This window comes from Pongo pygmaeus, chromosome 9 (genome assembly GCF_028885625.2).
Source record: "Pongo pygmaeus isolate AG05252 chromosome 9, NHGRI_mPonPyg2-v2.0_pri, whole genome shotgun sequence".
In the NCBI taxonomy this organism is placed as follows: Eukaryota; Metazoa; Chordata; class Mammalia; order Primates; family Hominidae; genus Pongo; species Pongo pygmaeus.
The window spans coordinates 43,983,167-44,001,233 of NC_072382.2; the positions used below are offsets into that span (position 1 = coordinate 43,983,167).

The 18,067-nt window shown below is 34.4% G+C and overlaps 1 pseudogene; it reads right to left on the bottom strand.

Annotated features, from left to right (window-relative positions):
• Window positions 1–278: 278 nt before the first annotated feature.
• On the bottom strand, window positions 279–1,838 carry LOC129008781 (52 kDa repressor of the inhibitor of the protein kinase-like; annotated as a pseudogene).
• Between the last annotated feature and the right edge of the window lie 16,229 nt (window positions 1,839–18,067).

Genomic DNA, 18,067 nt, shown 5'->3' on the forward strand with positions numbered 1-18,067 from the left:
AACACTTAGGGTTTCTTTACAGTAACTCAGAGGTTAGTTGAGATTCCCAGTTACCTTGCTGAGCTCTGTAGAATTTCCCAGGGAGATTCATCTGAATATCAAGTTTGGCTGCCAAATTCATGGCTTCCTCAAACCAAAACTCCTCATAAACTTTAATGTTTTCCATCACTTCATTGAGTGAATGCAATACAGCAGTCAAACTACTGGCTGCAAAGAAGACATCAGAGGTTTGCCACTGGAGATTTTTTTCCCAAGGCTCTTGTAAAGGTTAAGACATGTTAAAGAATAGCAATAGTAACCATGAAATCAAAATCTGTTACTACACTGCAGAGTACAAATGCTTGGCCAGCTATACTGTTATACCATCTAATATTTGTGTCACTACTTATACCATCTAAACATAAAACAAGTGCTTACAGGAGGTCCACTAAAATTTCAGAATCATCATCCCTGACTGTTCACTGAGAATGGCAAATTCCCTCAGTTTGTTTACCCCTTTCTTCATTGTTCTGAAAAAGAATAGAAATTACATTGTAAAGTTCTACAAGCAGTTGTGGTGATCTATGGTAAAAAGAATAAACTTCCTCAATTGTTCCTAATGCAACAGATACTCAAATAACAGGCACTGATTTAGCCCAACACATATTTAAGGCACAATAAGGTCAGTGTGTGTAGATAGCTTGCGGAGTGTCACTTCTAGAATTCTCTAAAACTCTACAAGTGACAACTTTCATTTTGGAAGAAAATCCACTAGAAACAACGTAAGCCTGGCTATGAAAATACTCCATATTTAGTTCCTGCTTCTCAGTTGTCACAGTGTAAAATCTCACAGCCAAAATTTCTGCATCAGCTTCATAAGCCAGGAAGTCTACAAGTTCCTCTCAGATTATGAGATTCATCAACCTCACCAACACAGATTAGATGCTCTCTCCTGCTATGTCCACTACATTGTCAGTGATGATAGAAAAGAAGTGTGCATCTCTCACTTCTCTGAGAGTTTCTCCCTGAATACAGCCCTCACAGATCTCTAGCATCTGTTTCTGCTGTGTTTTCAAACATAACAATGTGTTAACTGCTGTTGTCTCAAAGTGCTTTCTCAGGACCTCTGCACCAGAATTTATCAGGCACTCTAGCAGTGCTTGAAAGTTACCTTGAGTAAAGAGACCTCCTGTGATTTCATTAGCCTCATGTCCATTCAGCAATACATTTTGCTAGCCCATAACAATCAAGACTTCAAATAGAGGTTTTAGGCATTCTTTGTTTTCCTTGTCTTCAAGGGTCACAGGTAAGATGTCCTCATCTTGCTCTTCATCCCCTTCTTCTGCAGCGGGGTTCTGAGCATTGCTGTTGTTAGTTTATGTTTTTGTTCCTGTTCAGAAGTTTCATAAATTTTTCTCTGTTTCACTGTCTTGATTTCATCTTCATTCATTCTTCTATTCATTTTGTGTGTCTATCATTTGAATTGTTTAAATGATTGGTAAGAACAAATATTGTTGGTATTGCATTGTATTGAAGAACAGTCCTATAAGGACTCTCCCAATTACTTCACAAATATCTGCTTCAATTAATTTTGAGAAATAAAATAACCCAATCATTCTGAATTTTTCTGATGTTTCTGCAAAATTTACATTTCTACAGATCACAGAGGTCTCAAAGTATTTGGCACATGATCAATAATATTTATTTAGTTGGTCAGGCATTTTATCTTCTAAGTCTGCTCTCCAACAATTCTTCACTCACTTCTGGGCTCTGGCCCGATACTGCAGGAACTTGAAGAAGGCCAGGTCCAACCACATGCTCCCCTGCTTGCAGTTGGGAGCTGCACAGAAGTTCAGCATCATATCCTCCCCTCCCAGCTTCCTCAGGGCAGTTTCCCTGCCCATCAGGACCTGAGAGGACAGCCAGGATGGCTTCGCAGGGTCAGTGGGCTGGCTGATTTTGAAAAGGATGCTGAAGTAGAGTTTAGGTTGGAGAGGAAGTGGTAGCATTTAATCTAGGTGTATGCTATTCCTGGTATAAAACAATAAGCAATGAATGGGCAATTTGATATCAGTGTTATAAATAAAGCACCATATACAGATGACATAGAAAACATGTAAAATTGTTTTTATCCCACCTTTAACTTTTTGGCTAAAGGTTTTGAAGTCCAAAAGTACTATTTCAAATTTCTTAAGAGCAACTACAGAATGTCTATGTAAATTCCACTTGAATGATTTCACCAAATTATGAGAACCGTTTCCATCAATGAGCCACAGAAATCCCCACGTTGTTATTGTTAGGATACTGCTTAACCCCCAGTTTTCTTCTCCGAATAATGGCTTTTGTGCCTCTGCTTCTGAAGTATTTCTTTTTTTTTTTTTTTTTGAGATCGAGTCTTGCTCTGTCACCAGGCCGGCGTGCGGTGGCACAATCTTGGCTCACTGCAACCTCTACCTCCTGGGTTCAAGCGATTCTCCTGCCTCAGCCTCCTGAGTAGCTGAGATTACAGGCACGTGCCACCATGCCCAGCTAAATTTTGTATTTTTAGTAGAGACGGGGTTTCACCATGTTGGCCCGGATGGTCTCAATCTCTTGACCTTGTGATCCGCCTGCCTCGGCCTCCCAAAGTGCTGGGATTACAGGCATGAGCCACCACACCTGGCCTGAAGTATTTCTAAGAAGCCATTTTTAGAAGGACTATTTCCACTGAGTATGCCTGATACATAAGCCAAATCACCTATTTTGGGGAAAAGAACTAAACATTGAGTTGTGATACTCTTTCTAAACTTCCTTTTGTGAATTATTGTAACATGACCTTTTATTAGTAGGTTAAGTAGTAAATGGAACAACACATATGAATGTACACTGTTGTATAGTGGACATTATGTTCATCAGCAACATAAAATTGCCATGAGATGAAAGAGGATAACCATCATTAAGACTGATGGCACCTATAAGTAAAATGAGACATGATAATTCGGAAGTATCATCTCATAATGATCTCTCTCTCTCTGCTTCTAGCAATTTTTTTCTACTCCAAAAATATATCATGTAATTACTTAAATATTGTTTTATTGGTAGAAAAGTAATATCTCAACAATGCAGAGACTACTGAACCTGTCAAGGTTCAACCGCAGAGAGCAGATGCAATTTCCTATATTGATGAGTTATTAAGCCAAAGAGAAACACTGCTTTATTATCTGGTTGACTTTCAACTGGCTTGTAACTAGAACACATTACCATGTCACAAAGGGTGGGCAAAAATGAAATAATAAATATATACAGTAAATCCATAATATTTTCAAATGTGTCATTTCAGCAGGAAATGTCTAAGAAATAAGCATGACTACTTTAAATGAATAAAAAAGATTACACCAGTTAACCTTGGAATCCCTGTTACTTATTGGAAATGACCATTCTTCCACATTCCTCAAGCCCATGACAGTCCCATATTTTTTGATTCTTACAGTACTGCAAATCCTAACTCATGCTAAAAAGGATGAATAAGAGTTAGGGGTTTGAAGTCATATCTGCTTGGGTTTAGAGCCCAGATTTCAAATTTACTAGTGTATGTTCTTTCCCAATTCTGATCATAAAAGATGCCAAATGGCAATAAAAATAATGAAAATATGTAAGTTTCTCCAAGGAGTAAATTTTAATAAAATGTACATAAAGGGTCTACAGCATTGTTTGGCAAGTGTGAATGCTCGATGAATGTCAACTATTCTTATTAACTGGAAGGTACATTTCATCATACTAAATAAGAATTCAATTTCTACCCTGAGTTACTATACTCCGTGACTCTATGTAGTGATCATGCAACTAGTTTGTTCGCTTAGGGTTAGTAAATTAAAGGTGATTAATATTTTCATTAAATTATACAGCACAAAAGGAAAGATTCCTTGGTCTACTTTGCCACCTTTCAGGAGTAATAAATGTAATACATCTAGGAAAAATAGCTGTTTCACTTATCACGGATAGATACTATAAAATTCCTCCAAGTCATGTCTTCCAATATTTTATTACACATGTAACAGACTCAAAATCACAACTCATTTTAAGAATCTTGATATTCTAACTAAAATCTCTATTCTTAAGATCTTATTTTTCTTTTCTGCTGTACTTCTTTTCTTTTTCTTCTTTTTTTCATCTTTCTTTTACTGCCTTATTTTCGACTTGGAAAACAAACTCTCTGACCAAGATAACTTTAACAGTTCTCTCACCTGACTAAATTATAGATGAGCTCATTCTTGATTCTAGGTCCTGACTTCCCTTTTCTTAGAGCATTTTCTTTATATAACTTGCAATTGTAAATTCTTTCTCTGCTCACTTGAGATGCAAATTTTTGTTTGTTTGTTTGTTGTTTGTTGTTTGTTTTGAGACAGAGTCTCAATCTGTCACCAGGCTGGAGTGCAGTGGCGTGATCTCGGCCCACTGCAACCTCCACCTCCCAGGCTCAAGTGATTCTCCTGCTTCAGCCTCCCAAGTAGCTGGGACTACAGGTGCACAGTGGTAAATCATTTTAAAAGCCTCTTGCCAGTTTTGCAACCCAGGAATCTCTTAAGGACCTGAGGGCCATTTCTTTGATGTGTAATCACTACAAAAGATAATGACCCTATCTTCCTAGGAGGTTAGGAGGTTATCTTCCATGGGCATCAGTTATGAAACACAGATGGCTTAATCACAGAGAGAAATATTTGCACTCAGGAATTGACTCAATATGCTTCACAAATCCCATTGATCACTAATGTCTTCCAGTACTTTTCCACTAGCTTACCATAGTGCTTAACTCTCCATCCCCTTGTAGGAGAAGAGAAAAACCAAAGCATTTTCTCTACTCACACTCAATACACCACCACAACACAAAACACTTCACTTCTGGTCACCGAAATGTGTGTGAGTTCTTCCTCACACAACAGGCAATTCTCCAGTGGATACCAACTGGCTATCCTATCTTTGAATTACTTCTGATGCCATCTACCTGGAATTAGACTCAGGTTCCACAGGTTAAGGGCTCAGTCCCAAAAGAGTGCACCCTACTTCAGATGCCAATTACAAGACCCAGGCTGTGAACTGTACTTCTGCCCAACCAACTATAAATTGGGGTTCTCATGACCCACTCTTCAGGTTCTATTAATTTGCTAGGGTGGTTCACAGAACCCACGGAAACAACTTGATTAAATTTATTGTTTCATTATATCAATAAAGGATATTACAAAGAATACAGATGAACAGTCATGTAGAAGGGATGCATGGGGCAAAGTATGTGGGAAGTGGGATGAAGCTCCCATGCCCTCTCCGAGTGTGCCACCCTCCAGGGATCACCACATGTTCAGCAATCTGGAAGCTCTCTGAAGGCTGTCCTTTGGGTTTTTATAGAGGCTTCATTACATAGGCATGATGACAACATCAGTTGAACGTTGGTGACCAACTCAATGTTCAGCCCCTGTCCTCTGCTAAAGGTCAGGCTGTGGGAGTGAAAGTGCCAACCCTCTAATCACATGGTTGATTTTACTCCCAACCTGTTTCCATCCAGGAGCCCACTATGAAGCATGTCTTTAGAACAAAAGATACTCAAATAACCCAGGAAATTTCAAGAGATTTAGGAGTTCTATGTCAATCCCTCCTATCATTCAGGATATTACAAATGTCTCAGGAGCTCTGTGTTGGTAACTATGGCCAAAAGATCAAATGTTAAAACAAAACATTCCCCCAACACCCTTACCTCCAAGGGTTTTAGGAACACTCTCAGAAACTGGGAACAGAGACCAAATACATATTTCTCATTATATCACATCACACCCCCAACCCCCAACTCACCCTTTGTTTCAGCACAGAGTTCTGGCCTCTCATCTCTGTTACAGTGGTCTTGCAGTCTTTCTTTCCTGTCAAACTTTGGTGAAATATTTGCTTTGGCAACTCACTTGACTGTTGAGGAAAAAACATAGCATTACTAATCATATCACTTCACAGTGTATTTGCCAAGTCAAAGAGTTTAAAATATTTGTTTTTTCCTCATATGGGTTTGATTCTATATCACATATTCTCAAACATTTCTCAGTGTTAGCTTATGCTTTAAAATTCAGGTAACTGAGGCAGGACCCAGGGTTCTTAAGAGGAATTGTTCAATGCACAATGAAAAGAAAGGCTGACTTACAAATTTCTAAGTATTCAAATTTAACATTTTATTGTAATTATACTTAGCTTGCCTACTATGGCCTACTTTATTCATTTATTATTTATTTTTCTTTTTAAAAATTTCTTTAGCCAGTTCTTTCTTATTCTGTATCTGTACTGTTTCTAACTCTGTTATTTGCCTCTGTAATATGGGGATTTTAAATTGTGAACTCAATGCACTCCTTTGTCAGATAAGTTTGGCTTGATCTTGATTCCTTCATTCAAGTTATCAACAAGGATTTACGAAAAAATCTGCTTCAAGATTGACTATTCCTATGATATATTTTGACAGATATACTAATTATCATTTTTGTTTCTTTTATGCCAGATACTTTATAGAGATTATCTCATTTAATTTTCACGAGGATGTTAAGAAGTGAATAGTATTATCCCCATTATTCAGAAGAGAAAAATGAGGCCCAGAAACATGCTTAAGTATGACAGCCAGTAGGCTTATTTTCTGCCACAGGCCATGCTTCTAATCAACCTGGGATTGAACACTCCCTTTCTTTACTCCTCTTCTTGATTCCTTCTCTTTCTTCTCATTTCTCAGTCTGTTTCCTTTTTCTTTTTCTTACATGATGTTGGAGACTAGGGAGACAACAATGAATTGTGTAGAGATCCTCATTTCAAGTTATTCACATGCTTATCCTTTATTTAATTATGGTGCTATGTATGTGTTTAACATTCATTAAATATTTTAACCAAAACAACACATAAATGATGAAAACCTATATTTAACCTAAGGAGAGGATATATTTCCCCATCCCATTTTTCGAGTTACAATAAACATACCTTTGAATCTTTTTTATATAATACTTGCATTTTAGAGCTCTAACAACATCTCTCATTTAGGACTGCTTTATTGTTTCTTAATATATTTATTATATATTATAAATATTATGACATATTTTATATTTTAAGCAATGAATTGCAGATTGCAGAATTTTTAGAGGGCTTTGATGAGGAGAATACGCATTTAAACAATTTATGCCTGGTGGACAATTTTAAAAATTACTTTTTGGAAATAATTGACAGCAGAAAAATTAAAACTGCAAAGTTTACACCTGATAACAAGTCAACTAAATAAACCAAGAAAAGTATTTCCTTTTCCAACGAATCATAGAGAATAAACTTCTTGAGTGAATCTAAAAAAAAATGGCATTGGTGAAAGACAAAAAGAATGTGATAAATTGAGCTAATCAAGCAGTTAATTTAGTTATTTGCACAGAGGGATTTTTTTTGAAGTCTTCAGTATTAGCATTCTAATGAACTTTTCATTTTGAAGTTCCATGATATCCTTGAAATGTAAATGAAATGAATATAATTATGTAAAATAAGTTTAATTATATTTTAAATCAGAAGAAGTTAATATCTCTGTTGAGGAAAAATCTCCTAAAACAATAAATGAATAAATAATACATAATCTTAAAAAAGAACTAAAATTTCATCCCTTGTGTCTATATTTCCTTAGTCAGATGAATTTTGCTTAAAAGAGCCTTTTATAATTATAGCAGATTGGCCAGAGTAATTGCTTTTAAGTCATTGTTTATCTGAAACAATTCAGCTGTGTAAATTAGCATCACTTCTGCCTTTTTAGAGCTTTGTAAAAATTAACCAATCTAACTATATTCATTTATAAGGTATGCAATATCTGATTGTACCCTTTCTTAAAATTTTGCCTTCATTAAAGCTTTCATATATCCAAATTTAAAAGAAATAAGAAATGTTTCTTTCTGCATTTTGAGGTAAATAGGATTGTTCCATGAGAGACTTTTCAAGGGCATATATTCAGAGTAATTTAACAAAACTATGTCTTATAGTTTCTTTTTTTTTTTGAGATGGAGTCTCACTCTGTTGTCCAAGCTGGAGTGCAATGGCATGATCTCGGCTCACTGCAACCTCCGCTTCCCGGGTTCAAGCGATCCTCCTGCCTCAGCCTCCTGAATAGCTAGGATTACAGGCGCCCACCACCACACCCAGATAATTTTTGTATTTTTAGTAAAGATGGGGTTTCACCATGTTAGTTAGGCTGGTCTCAAACTCCTGACCTCAGGTGATCCACCCACCTTGGCCTCCTAAAGTGCCAGGATTACAGGCATGAGTCACCGCGCCTGGCCATGTCTTATAATTTCTATATTGCAGATTAGTTGCACTTACAAAGAGACACTTATTTATCTCTATCTTAAAGTAACATACTTAATTATTAAAAATTTTCCTCAAATATAACATAAAAATTAGAGAGCGGGAAGTCTTTTCTCTCAAATGGTACATAACTTCAATAATTACAGATTTTTGTCAAGCATCATGTTGAACACTTTATAAATATTTTCTTATTTAATCCTTCCATTATTCTCATTAAGACAATTAATTTTATTACACTTGTTTTATGAATGAATAAAAATAAATGTTCACAATGGGGGTAGTATCTACTAATGGTGACATAATTAGCTTATCAGTAATTAAATTTAACTGCAAATAACAAATCTAGAAACAGTGGCTAAGGTGAAATGAGTATTTTATTTTTCTCACACAGAATTTGGGAAGTAGGTAAACTAGGGTACTAATTCCTTGATGCCATCAGAATTCTGAAATTTTATATTTTATATGTTCAGTAACCTTTAGCATGTGCTCTGGTTCATAATGGAAAGACACATGTTCCAATTCTAGCATCCAGTGTTCTTTGCAGTGAAGAAGGAAAACAACAAATGTAAAAATATTCTAACTAGTCTTTTCTCCCATTTTAAGAAGAGATTCCCAGGAGCCACATCCAAAAATTCTCACCTCTCATTATTATGAGCATATGTCATATGCTCACCCTTATATGGAAAGGAGGCTGGGATGAGAAATGCAATTTATACAGTAAAATTGAGAACTTTACTAACAACAAAGTAAGAATGCTGTAAGGAAGATATTAAAGGAACATCAGAGAGTAAGGAAAAAAGGGGAGTCAGGAAGAAAGGAAGGAGAAAAGGTTTTTGTTGTTGTTAATTTTGTGTGTGTGTTTGTGTGTGTGTGTGTGTGTGTGTGTGTGTTTAAACCAGAAATGTTAGCTCTAAATTCTGAAGGGACTGAGCTAGATCTGGAAGCCAAGGTTTTCTAATTCTAAACCTAAGACTATTTGTTAGTAAATTAAAGAATGTCACATGGATTTCCTGAGATTTAGACACATTAGAGCTTAAATATAATATAAATAACAGTAAACACTGAATGTACAATTGTGTAAGTCTTACCAAAAGAAACATAGTGGATTATAAAGGATACATGGAGTTCCTTGTATATTTTTTGTTAAAATTGTAATGAAAACTATAAAGCATTACATGATAACTGTTAGAAATCATGTGGAAGTGAGTTTGCTATTTCTCAAAACACAACAGAAAAATACAGAAAGAAGAAAAAACGTTGCGTTTTTTGTTTGTTTGTTTGACAGAGTCTCACTCTGTCACCCAGGCTGGAGTGCAATGGTGCAATCTTGGCTCACTGCAACATCCGCCCCCTGGGTTCAAGCAATTCTCCTGCCTCAGCCTCCCGAGTAGCTGGGATTACAGGCGCCCGCCACTGCATCTGGCTAATTTTTGTATTTTTAGTAGAGATGGGGTTTCACCATCTTGGCCAGGCTGGTCTTGACCTCTTGACCTTGTGACCCACCTGCCTCAGCCTCCCAAAGTGCTGAGATTACAGGCATGAGCCACCATGCCCGGTCAAATCATTGTTTTTTTTTTTTTTTTTTTTTAGGAAAATGGCAATTTAGAAAATCCACGGTGGCATTATTATCAGATAAAAAAAGTATCATCAGATGAATGAATATTAATGAATATGATGAGTTCACAACCTATATATTTTTTAAAAATGTCAAATTAGTATCTTATTAATTTGTTAAATTAATAAATGTTTTAATAGATTTGTAAATTCAAAATTAAGTTTATTCTGTTTTCTATTTAGTATGCAAGTATTTAGAAAGCTTATATTCTTGTCCATGGAAGAGTGTTACGTCCTAATAGATACAGATTCTAAGATCTGTTACATGTTCTTACTTGCTCTAATCACATATAAAATAATCAGATATTGCCTATAAAGTAGATTGCAAGTGACTTAATATAAGAGACATACCTCATTCCTCCTAGCTATTTGCAGCATTTAATATAGTTGTTGGCATATAATATGAACTGAAGAAATAGATGAATAAATACATTAATAATTTATAAATGAATGCTTTAGTAATGTATACATTTGAAAATAAATTGGTAACAAATTATTTAAATAGCCAGATTGTATTATATTTAACAGAAGCAAAGGATACCCTAGTTGATATAATATTATTTCTATTTAGTACGATTTAATCTTTACTGAGTTCGCTACTATTTAATTATGTTTAAACATATATATATATTTATGTACTTATTTTGCTCATTCCTTCCCCTCTCCCCTTTTCTTTCATTTATGTGAGGCCCATCCACTTACTGAGAATGAATTTACTTTAGGTTTTATTATCTTCTGATTAACGTTGTTTAAACCCCTCCCATTTGCTTCAAAATTTATAGATCAGGCAATTAAAATCAAAACAGCTATCTCTCTGTTGTCTACAATCCTGGAATGATTCATTTTATTCTTCATTCCCTGCTCTATCAAATAAATAAACCGAGTGTTTATGACAAATGTTCTTTTTTCAAATGTGGTAATGAAGTCCCTTCATTTGAGCACTGGCTATAATCTTAGCTAAAGCACTTTCTGCTAATTTATGTAACAAAAGCTCCATATTAATAAAATTGCAATTAAGCTTCTGAAATCTCACAGTTGGGAAAGTGTAATCCTTTTGCAAAAGTCAAACAGAAACAAAAAACAACAGTAATGTGGTAGGGTAAGTGTGATAAATAGCTGACGAATTATTCAACTCCTGGCATTGCTGGCAGAGCTATAGCTTTTAATGAGTTCATCTAATTTGATTTTCATATCAAATTGTATTTTATCCTATGCTATTATTGAAGAGTGATTGTTAGCAAAATGCTGCATTTTGAAAAATGTATACAACTATAAAACTACTTATATAATGAAGATGTAGAACAGTTCTAATATTTTCCTTATCACTTAGGAATGAGTCCTCTGATAAAATAGTCAAATTGGGTAACTTCTCAATGCCAAGGGTGGAGAAAAGAACGTATAAGAGTAGGCTGGGTAGAATTATACTGGGATGGGGTTGGGAGGTAAGAACATCTGTGAAGGCTAACTATATGTGTGCATTCTTCAGATTTGACCTAGTGGAGAAAGGGAAAATAATAATTGGCATGAAGACTAACTATTTTCGTGAAACCTTCTGCGGCTAACTCCCAGCCATTCTCCTTCCTTGATAACTGGGCTTCCTTTGTTTCTGGCATAATAAGGTCAAACTGTGAACTGAACTCATTAAGAGGAAACTATGCCTAGACTATCCATACCAGGACAGTCCCATTACTAACATATTTTAAAATTGAAACAAATAATCAAATAAAAAGTGATCCATTAGCCAATTGTCAAGAACAATCTTAATCCGTTTCTTCATTCTTCACTCTGCTCACAGACTTCGTTCCTACAATGTTCAGAGTGCCTATTTTAAGAGAGGCAGAATATCAAGGTATTTACAAGAGAGGACACTTAAACAAGATTTCTTGGCACAAATCTTTGCTTTGATTTCTACCATGTTACATTAGCAAAGTTATTTAACCTATTAATGGCATTGTTTTCTCATCTCTCAAATAGGAACGGTGATAATAGGTACCTCTTATTGGAAATGATGTAAAACATACTGCATTTAAAATAGTACTTTATGCATAGAATTTCACGTCAGTTCTTTGATATTCTTGTTTAAAGGTCTTTGTTAAAGGATGATTACTGATCATCCTTAAACATTCCTATTGCTGATGTATCATATCATGTTGTTTAACCTGTTAAGTAAACTAGGATCCATTTTTATCTCAATTAGACAAGTCTAGAAGGATCTGAACAATCATAAGAATAGAAAGTGAGTTTTTGGGTGGCAGGATGTTAGGCAATATGTTTTGCTCTACTCCATAACAGTCAGCTAACAATTGATTCAGAGAGATGCATGAAGATAAATTTAAATACATATACATATATGTAAAGATGTGTGTGTGTATATATATATGAAATATATATATAAACATATATATAAAATATATATAATATATAATATATATATAAAATATATATATATAAAATAACCTCTTCAGTTTCTAAGCACCATTAATATCAACCATTTGAATGGACAGCAGCAGGGTGTGGAGAGGTTATATGAGAAAGCAGCATTGCAAGAGACAATCACATTTTTGTCTTAAAATCTCATTTTACCCTTTAATATTCCAAGTAATCAAGAAAGTAGCTATTCGGCACCACATATTAAGCTTTTCTGAATCCTAAATTTTAGAAAAAAGAATTCTTCTGTATTTTTCAACTTCAGCCTTATTTAGAAAGAGCCTAACAGAGGCATTCTGACTCAATTACCTATGAATAAGGTACAAAGGAAAGCCATCATTCATAAATTATTTTAGTCTTAAAAATGAGGCCCTTAAGATACCAATAACAAAATCCACAAAAAAATCAGTGTTTAATTTTATTAAAATAAAAGTTTGTTTTGTATGATACGTTTTTAAGAGAAGCAGAAGGCAAGTCACAAACAAGGAGAAAATGATTGCAAAACACATATCTAATAAATGACTTGTATCCAAAATTAAAAATAACTATTAAAACTCAACAGTAAGAAACCAGATATTTCAATTAAACTGCAAAAGATCTGTATAGACACTTTATAGACTCTTCACAAAGATGTATATATGAAAAATAAGTACATGAAAAGATACTCAAGATCATGTCTTAACGACTTGCAAATTAAAACTGAAAAACAAATGTATACCAATTGGAATAGCTAAGCTGAAAAACCAACAATACCAACAGTTGGCAAGAATCCATAGCCACAGGAACTTTGCTGAGATTTGTTTTATAATCCTGTATATGGCCCATATTCATGTACTTTGTGGACATCGGAAAAATATGTGCATTTTGCAGATGTTGGGTGGTATGGCATGTACGTAAAAAAAAAAATCCTGCTGGTTGATTGCGTTGCTCAGATTTTCCATGTTATTGCTGAATTTCTGTCTAGTAGTTCTACCAGTTGCTGATAGGGCAGTGCTGAATTCAATATGTATAATTATTTATTTTTTTATTAATCCTTTCAGGCTTATCAATTTTTCTTTTCTGTATTTTAAAGTTGTTTGTTGCTACCCATTTGGAATTGTATCTTCCTGGTAGATTGATCTTTTTATCATTACATGCATCCTGTTTTGTAAGTAATTTTCTTTGCTCTGAAATCTACTTTATTATTTATTGATTGATTGGATTATTTATTTATTTACTTATTATTTTTGAGAGTGAGTCTTGCCCAGGCTGGAGTACAGTGGCACTATCTTGGTTCACTGCAAACTGTGCCTCCAGGTTCAAACCAAGATTCTTGTGCTTCAGCCCCCTAAGTAGCTGAGATTACAGTCTTGAATCACCACACCTGGCTAATTTTTGTATTTTTTACTAGAGTTGGGGTTTCGCCATGCTGGCCAGGCTGGTCTCAATCTCCTGGACTCAAGTGATCTGCCCACCTCTACCCCCCAAAGTGCTGGGATTACAGATGTAAGCCATCATGCCTTGCCTACTGTATTTGCTATTCATATAGTTACTGCTGCTTTTACCCTCTTTTTGCATTTAACCTACCCATATTATTGAATTTGAAGTGAATTTGAGGCAAAGTTTTTTTTTAATTTAATAGGCTTTATTTTTTAGAGCAAATTTAGATTCACAGCGAAATTCATTGGAAGGTTTCCATTATGCCCTAGCCTTACTATAGCCTTCCCATTACCTATCCATTACCAGAGTGAAACGTTTATTAAAATTTATGAAACTACGCTGACACATGATTTTCACCAAAAAATCCATAAATTATATCAGAGTTCAGTCTTGTTGTCATTTGGACAAATTTGCAATGACATATATCCATTATAATCTCATGTGGAGTAGTTTCACTCTTGTAAAATTCTTAAAATTTTCTATGCTCTGCCCATTCATCATTCCTCCTAACCCCCTGAAACCACTGACCATCTTATTGTCTCCATAGTTTTGTCACTTTCAGAATGTCACAGTTATAATAGTAGATGGCCTTTTAAAATTGGCTCATTTCACTTAACAATATGCATGTAAGACCCTTCTATGTCTTTTCATGGCTTGATAGCTAATTTCCTTTTAGCAATGAATAAATATTCCGTTGTCTGGATGTACCACTACTTATTTATCCACTCACCTACTGAAGAGCATCTTGATTGTTTTGGTTGTTTCCAACCTTTGACAATTATAAATGAAGCTTACATAAATATATGTGTGCAGGTTTTAATTTTTAACTCATTTGTATAAATAGCTAGGAATATGATTGCTGGATCTTTTGGTAAGACCATGTTTAGCTATGTAAGAAACTGCCAAACTATTTTCCAAAGCAGCTGTACAATGTGCATTTAAATCAGCAGCAAATGAGAGTTTTTGTTGCTCCACATCCTTGCTAACATTTAGTGTTGTCATTGTCCTGAATTTTAGCCATTCTAATAGGTGTGTAATTGTACCCATTGTTGCTTTAATTTCTGCTACCTGGATAATATATGATATTGAGCATTTTTTCATATGCTTGACACGTGTATGTCTTTTTTGGTGAAGTGCCTGTTACAACCTTTAGTAATACTTTATTTTTTTCTTATTGTTGAGTTTTACAAGTTCTTCATACACATTGGATAACACTAATTTATCAGATTTTTAAATTTTTTTTTCTAGTTTTTATTTTAATGTGAGTTCTCACTCTGTCACCCAGGCTGGAGTGCAATAGCACCATCATGGCCCACTGCAGCCTCGACCTCCCAGGCTCAAGTGATCTTCCCATCTCAGCCTCCAGAGTATCTGGGACTAAAGGCAAGCACCATCATGCCTGGCTAATGTTTTTAAAATTTTTTTGTAGAGAAAGGGTTTTGCTATTTTGCTTAGGCTGGTCTCGAACTCCTGGATTCAACCAATCCTGCCTCTGTCTCCCAAACTGCTAGACTACAGGAATGAGCTACTGTGCCCCATATATGCATCAAAACATCACTATATACAGCATAAATGTGCACAATTATTATGTGTCCATTTAAATATTTTATGAAAAATTTAAAAGTTTTAAATTTTGTATTATGTGTCGATTTATGCCACATAAAGTTATGGGGTATATAGTGTTGTTTTGACACATATAATTATAGCAATCAGATCAGGGTAATTTGCATATCTGTAATCTCAAATATTTATAATTTCTTTGTGTTAGGAACATTAAATAGTCTCCTTGTAATTATTGGAAACTGTATTTTAAATAATTGGATTGTGTGTAAATAATTGAACACTAGAACTAGTAATAGAACACTAGAACTTATTCTTCCTATCTAGCTGTAATTTTTATTTTTTCTACCAGGCTGTGGCTCATCTTCTTTCTCTTGACATTGTTTTTCACAGAGCAAAAATTTTTAATTTTTAGTTTTAATGTAGTCCTGTTTATCAATTCTTTTTTTCATGGATCATATCTTTGGTGTTATGTCTAAAAAGCCATTGCCTAACTCACAGTCAACTAGATGTTCTTCTATATTATTCTCTAGAAGGGGTATCTGGTTTTTGGTCTTCATTCACTCTGCCAATCTCCGCTTTTCAGTTGATCTACTTACAGCATTTGTAATTAAGGTAAATATTGATATGTTAGAGACTATGTCTGCCATTTTCTTGTCTGTTTTCTGTCTTTTCGTCTGTTTCTTCTATATTTGTCTTCTGTTTTCTTGCCTTCTTGTGGGTTATGTGAACAATTTTAGGATTCCTTCTTGGTTTATTTACAGGGTTTGAGGGTGTACTACTTCGTTTATTTTCCTTAGTGAATGTTCTGGGCACTATCATATACATATTTGACTTTTCCGAATCTGCTATCAGCAACATTTTATTACTTTGAGTGAGTGTTGAAACCTACTTTCATTAGGACATTTTATGGTCCCTGGTTTTAGTCATCAGTGTTTTAAGTGTCAGATGGTGTTATAATTTTACAACTTCAGCCTTGTTTAGAAAGAGCCTAACAGAGGCATTCTGACTCAATTACCTATGAGTAAGGTACAAAGGAAAGCCATCATTCAGAAATTATTTTAGTGTCAAAAATGGAGGTCCTTAAAATACCAATAACACAACTTCTCCATATTATTCAGGCAACTCAGGAAGAGAAGAATATTCTATGGCATTTATCCATATATCTTCTCTTGTTGTTCTTCCTTCCTAATGTTTCAAGATTTCTTCTTTTATTGTTTATTTTATATTTGAAGAAATTTCTTTAGCCTGCCAGTAAAAATTTCCTTTTGTCTTTCTTTTTGTGAAAATTCTTTCCCCCTCTTCATTCTTAAAGGATATTTTCTCAGGATATAGAATTTATGATTCAGATTTCCTCTCTGTTAACACTTGAAAAATATATGTTTGTGTATAGATATGTATGTATATTTACATATATAAAAATGAATTCATATGTAAATATGAATATAAATATATTTATATTTATAAAAACATTTATAAATGTGTGTATACATATAATACACACACAAACACATGCACATAAAATAGAATATTATTCAGCCATAGAAAAGAATGAAAACCTGCCATTTGCAACAACGTGAATAAGCCTGGAGTACATTGTGTTAAGTGAAAAACGTCAGGCACAGAAAGACAAATAATATGTCTTACTCACATATGGAAACTAAAAATGTGAATTTAATAGAAGTGGAGAGTGGAATAGTGGTTACAAGAGGCTGGGAAGGGTAGCAGAAAGGGAGGATGAAGACAGGTTGGTAAATGGGTACAAACATACAGTTAGATAGAATAAGTTCCATTGTTCAATACCAAAGTTAGGTGACTCTAGTTAATAACTTTTGCATATTTCAAATCAGGTAGAAGAGAAGATTTGGTGGGTTCCCAGCATGATGAAATGATACATATTTGTGGTAATAGATATCTCAATTAACCTGACTGGACCATTACACATTGTATGCATGTATAAAAATGTCACACGTACCCCACATAAATATAACAATTATTATTTATCAATAAAAAATGGATAGAGGATTGTAACAGAAACTTAGCAACAACAAAAGACATACAAATGGCCTATGAGTAAAAAGAGAAAGTGCTGAGCATGATTACTTTTAAGAAAGTGCAAATTTAAGCAACTATGAGATACTATCGTATACACAAGAATGACTAAACTTAAAACAAAATGAAGCAAAACAGAAGACTGAAAACATCAAATGCTGGTGAAAATATGGAATAAGGGGTATTCATTAATATATTCCTTGTTTGAATGCTTCCTGTAAAACAAACAGCTGTACGAGCAAATATTTTCATTTCTAGATATTCTACTCAATAACAATTTAAATACGTATCAAAAAAATCATGTACCTGTATGTTCACAGCAGCTGTATTTCTAACAAACAAAAACTTCAAACATACTAAATGTCTACCAAAACGCTGATGGATAAACAAATTGATCATACTTATATAATGGGATATTACTCAGGAATAACAAGGGAAAAATCTACTGATTCACGTAATCACATGGATAGATCACGATATATAGTAAGTGAAAGAAACTAAAACAAACAAGTACATATTGTATTATTTCACTTATTTGGAATTATAGACAGCCAACATTAATTTATTGGAGGCTTACCATGAGTTTTCTGGTAAGAGGAGATAAAGAGCCTCCAAAAACATACTACATGTGGCAAGACCAGGAGTGCTCTCTCTCTATATGTGTGTGCGTGTATGTGTGTGGGTATGTATACAT